This window comes from Galeopterus variegatus, unplaced genomic scaffold, assembly GCF_000696425.1.
Source record: "Galeopterus variegatus unplaced genomic scaffold, G_variegatus-3.0.2 Scaffold10060, whole genome shotgun sequence".
In the NCBI taxonomy this organism is placed as follows: Eukaryota; Metazoa; Chordata; class Mammalia; order Dermoptera; family Cynocephalidae; genus Galeopterus; species Galeopterus variegatus.
Window position 1 is genome coordinate 2,177 of NW_007736171.1, and position 5,460 is coordinate 7,636.

The following is a 5,460-nucleotide window of genomic DNA, read 5'->3' on the forward strand; positions in this document are numbered from 1 at the left end:
TGAAAGGACGACAGGACCCGAGCTGACAGTTCACCAGAGAAGTTCCGCTTTATTCGGGGGAGAAGCATCCATTTATATAGAGCCAGGTTCCGGGGGAGGGTGGTTAGTACATGGGGCGGTAGTTGATTGGCCGGGGGCGGGTAATGATTTCTGATAGGCTGCACCTTGGCACTGGCAAGATTGTTAGGACCCGGAAGAGAAAAGCACCATGTTAGGCCGGCCCGTGGCTCACTTGGTAGAGTGCGGTGCTGATAACACCAAGGCCACGGGTTCGGATCCTATATAGGGATGGCCGGTTTGCTCACTAGCTGAGCGTGGTGCTGACAACACCAAGCCAAGGGTTGAGATCCCCTTACTGGTCATCTTTAAAAAAAAAAAAAAAAAAAAAAAAAAAAGAAAAGCACCATGTTTTAGGGAGTGCCTCCTTTGGGGTCTTCTATGGGGCCTTACAATGGGAATCGGGATCTCCAGGATAATATGATCACACACCTACTTACGGCCTCCAAAAGGCTACTCACAAGTCAGTCAATTGTGACATGCTTAGAGAGATCACACAGATATCCACTGAAAATCCCAGTGAGTTCCTAACCCGCCTCTCTGGGGCTTTATGTGAATTCACACATATAGACACAAACTCCCCTGCAGGCATCGCCCTCTTACACTCTCATTTCATTACCCAATCAGCCCCTGATATTCAAAAACTGCAAAAGAGATCAGGCCAAATACCAGCTCCTGGCTAATGCCATCCGTGGCTCACATACTCCAAGGCCGTCTGCCTCTAGGGGCTAGCCATCCAAGAACTGCTTCAAATGTGGTCAACCGGGTCACTCAGCATGGGCCTGTCATAACCTGTCCTCACTGCAAATGGCCAGATAACTAGTGGATTGACTGTCCCACTCACCAGAGAGGAAGTGGCCCAGTCCCCAACCTACAGCCTTTGGCTTCATGGCCATCAGAGCTCCAACCAGAGCTTCTCAGCTTTACCCAGGAGGAGGATTTATGATACCCAGGGCTCAAGGCCCCCATGGAGATCACAACAAATGAGCCCACAGTAACTCGCCTTGTAGCAGGTAAGCCGATCCCTTTTGTCATTGATACAGGAGCCATTTACTTTACCCTTCCTAAGTATGTAGGACCAACAACCCCATCCTCTGTCACAATAGTAGGGGTCACGGGATCAGAATACCACCGATGGATCACTCAAACCCCTTTCCTGCACCTTACAACACACCCAATTCACACACAAATTCTTAACAATGTCTCTATGTCCAGCCCCCCTACTGGGATGGGATATTCTTTTCAAATTCAAAGCTACTCTTACCCTGAATGCTTTAACTCCAGCTACAATACTGTTACAGGCCAACCCAGACCTGGCCCCGGAGGCTTCCACCTTCCCCTCCCCCTCAGACAAGGTTAATCCCATAGTATGGGACACTTCTTCTCCCTTCATTTCTACACACCATTCCCCTATCCTTGTTAAATTGCTGAACCCTGTCCCAACCCACGGGATATTCAACGTGGACCCTGGAGGGGGGATTGGGAATTGGATGGGACAAGAGACACGAGAAATGGAGACAAGACAGTATTCTGATCAAGTCTCGTTTATTAGCCAGAAGGTCACAGCTTATATAGCCAGCAGGAGGGAATCGGCAGATAAGGAAGTATGCAGATGTTTTCTGGGAAAAAGCACAGGGCAAATCGTTTCAGGAAATGGAAAATTTCTCAGCTATCTAAAGCAAAGCAGCGGTGATCTATGCCTAGGGCTGTGCAAGCAGTAAGAAGTAGAAAATGGCGGAAAGGTCACAGCATTTACATCTTTAGTGTGAGAAGGCTATTAGTAGGGTTTCATGACCCTGGGCAGGCTATGACCGGGCTCTTTGGCCCCGGACAGAACCCCTCTCTGTTCCCTAATGTTCCACAGTACCCCATTGCTAACAAACACCTAATAGGCTTAAAACCCATCATACACAACCTCCTCTCTTATCTCTCATGGCTTACCAACTCACCTTTTAATACACCCATCCTTCCAGTTACAAAGCCTAATGGCTCATGCCATTTAGTACAGGACTAATCCTGACATGTGCTGTTCCCAACAACTTACTTAGACAGTACTACCTCAGGGGTTTTGAGATAGCCCCCACTTCTACAGCCAGGCCTTAGCTCAAGACTTATCTGAACTTCCCCCCTAACCTCTAGCACTTTAATACAATATGTGGATGACCTCCTCCTTTGTAGCCCCTCCTATGAGGATTCGCAGGCCCACACTGCTGCTCTCCTTAATTTCCTGGCCTCCAGGCGATATCCAGTGTCCCCAGCAAGGCCCAAATGTTTTCTCCTTCAGTTCAAGGGTCTAATTTCTGAACTCCCTACTCCTACCACAAAGGGTGAAATCCTTTCTTTCTTGGGGCTTGCAGGGTACCTTTGCCTATGGATTCCTAATATTGGCAGCTAGCAAAGCCACTTTATGGGGCAGCCAAAGGGGATCCTGCCATTCGTTTAGATCCCACAAAGCCCATACATTCTCCCTTCCAGTGATTAAAAGCTACTCTCCTTGCAGCCCCAGCTCTATCTCTCTCAAACCTCTCTTATCCTTTTATCCTATTTGTCATCAAAACCCAAGAACAGGAAGTCAGGTTTTTGAGACAAAAGGCAGGAGATATTTTCTCCCTGGTTACATACCTCTCTAAAGAACTAGATACCACAGCTTGAGAATGGGCCCCTGTTTACAGGCCTTGGCAGCATCCACCTTTTTAACATAAGAAAGCTCTAAACTAACTTTTCAACAACAAACAGTCAAGACCTTCTCAGCCATAAGGCCAAATCAATTCTCTCTCTTTCCCACCTACAACTTATTCACCTTACTTTCACTGAAAACTCCCAGTTCTCCTTTAAACCTTGCCTTCCCTTAAATCCAGCTACTCTCACCCCCAAACACTCATGACCCTTAGAACACGATTGCATGGAGGCTTTAGACCTCTTTCTCAGTCCCTTTCCACACATCTCCTTGCATCCTATTACACGGATCATAGATGAGAGCACCACCTCCACGCCTGCCCCCTGGGTGGGTTATGCCTCGGTAAATCTAACACAAGCTATTGAGGCTGCACAACTCCCAAAGGAGGTTGGGATTATACACTGCAGAGGTCATTCCCATGACCCCATAGCCCAGGGAAACGAACTGGCAGATCTAACCACAAAACAGGCTGCTCAATCACCAGGACCCCACTCTTCCTCTCCTGCTCAGGTCCTTCTCATGGCCCCTATGCCCTTATCCCAATACACACTCCAAGAAATACAACACCTGCAACAGTTGGGGTCACAGAGAAAGGACAACTGGTATATTTTCTTTGGTCGCTATGTCCTCCCTACCACACAAGCTGAGCATTTTCAGATTTATCAGATTTCCATAATTCAGTTCATATAGGCTGTGAACCCCCACTACACCTTCTTCAGCCCTTATGTCACTCTCCCCACAAAAGGACACCCTATCTTCTAAGCTTAGTAGATACCTTTTCAGGTTGGATTGAGGCTTTTCCCTGCACTTCAGAGGACGCTACAGCAGTAACGCATGCTCTCACCTCAGAAATCATCCCTCATTTTGGCCTCCCCACCAGTCACTCACTCGCCTACGGGCTGCCCCCCAGCAAGCCCACAGGCCTCAGCACCCTCAAACTTACGTGCGGTAGGCCCTTCACTCCCACACCTCTCCTTTCCAGCTCATTGCCTTTAGGCCAGTATCTCCCTACTCTTTCACTCATTAGCGATCTTCTTAGGGAACAGGCCAACCTTCTGTTACCTCATCCTTTCCCCACCATCTGCTCATGTTAAGGGATGCCCCAACCCCTATTGACCTTAACATATGCATTCTGCTTCTGTACAAGTCGCTTGCTAAAATAAATGGGGGAATAAACAGAGTAGCAGGGCCAACGCCATTTTAGGTGGCTCTGCCATTTTAGCCTGAAAAGTCCCTATGAGGAATCCAGAGTGGGGAGGGGCTACAGGGCTACCCACAAAATTAGCTTATGTATCGCTGGCTTTGGCTAGATTGTGTCAGGTGACAAAATTAGCTTATGTATCGCTGGCTTGCTTGCATTGGCTAGATTGTGTCAGGTGCGAAAAATTCCCGCCTAGCTAAAAATAAAAGCTGCGAGAGGTTTCAAATCGGGGCTGCGCACTTCGATTGGCCTGCGTAGCCCTGGCTGCCAGAAATAAACTCTTTTCCCTTTCCTATCACTCGGTTCTCATGGGCAAATTTCTTTTACCTGTCAGACGTTGGCCATAACACTCAGACTGTAAACTAAGCCCAGGACAGCGAGTGTATATTAAGACCCGAATCCCAAAGCCCCTCTCACCATGCTGGGAAGGGCCTTATACAGCACTTCTCACCAGCCCCACGGCAGTAAAAGTACTAGGAAAGGCCCCCTGGGTATCACTTATGCTTGGTCAAACTAGCACCTGAGACTTTACCTAAAGAATCTGTTAACACCAAGCAAGAGGGGTCCCCCTGCTCAAGCCCCAGTCCAGCACCTCCCTACACTTCATCCAGTTTAGGACACACAAAACTGAAAATCTCCAGGACCTTCGCTCTTCCCCCAATCCCAGAAGAGGGGTGACCTTTCCCCCATGATTATCCTCTCACTCCTGCAGGCCGCTCCACGTCCCTTGCACAAGAGCTGCTATTACACTACCTGTTCTAGTACTTGCTACAGGAGTGGCAGCAGCTGCCCCAGAGCAGTGTAACATTATAGGAAGGTTTCTCCTGGCGCTCCTTTACCTCCTATCAGTAGGAAGCTTCTTAGCAGTGGCATTGTGACAATGTGCCCTTTAAATTCTTTTGGCTCCCTAACCGTTCACATCCTTCCCATGTTTTTCCTCCTATCTCAATGCTCCCCCTTACCTGGAGCATGGAGGTTCCAGGTCCACAGGAACGATGCAGTCCTCAGTGAATCAGACTGGTCCCCGAGTGACTCATCTGTCTCCCGCTTCATGAGAAACTTTTTTGTGGTCACCCCCTCCCTGTCGATGCAGCCCACAACGTTTCCACAAACGTCTCTTCACTTTCCTCTAATCTCACCTCAGTGGGGACTGTCAGCGTCGTGCGGGGCCTGCCCACACTCTGCCTCACTGACACCAGACGCTGCCACTCACTTACCCCTCCTCATCCACGCCCTAAAACCGGAATGTATTTCCTTTGTAAAACTACGTTATCCTGTTGCCTGCCCCCCTAACGTGATTTCTTGAATATTCTTTTGGCTCATCCCTGACATCACCCTCCAGACAGATGGAGAGATGGAGACGGGACTGGGACTAACTTTGGCCCCCCCCCTCAGGAAGTGCCCCTGCTCCCGTAGGGCACTAATTGTATCTTTTTATTTTTTTTTAATTTTTATTTATTTATTTATTTTTCCTTTTTGTCTTTTTTCGTGTCCGGCAACGGGATCGCAAACCTCGGTGCTGCAC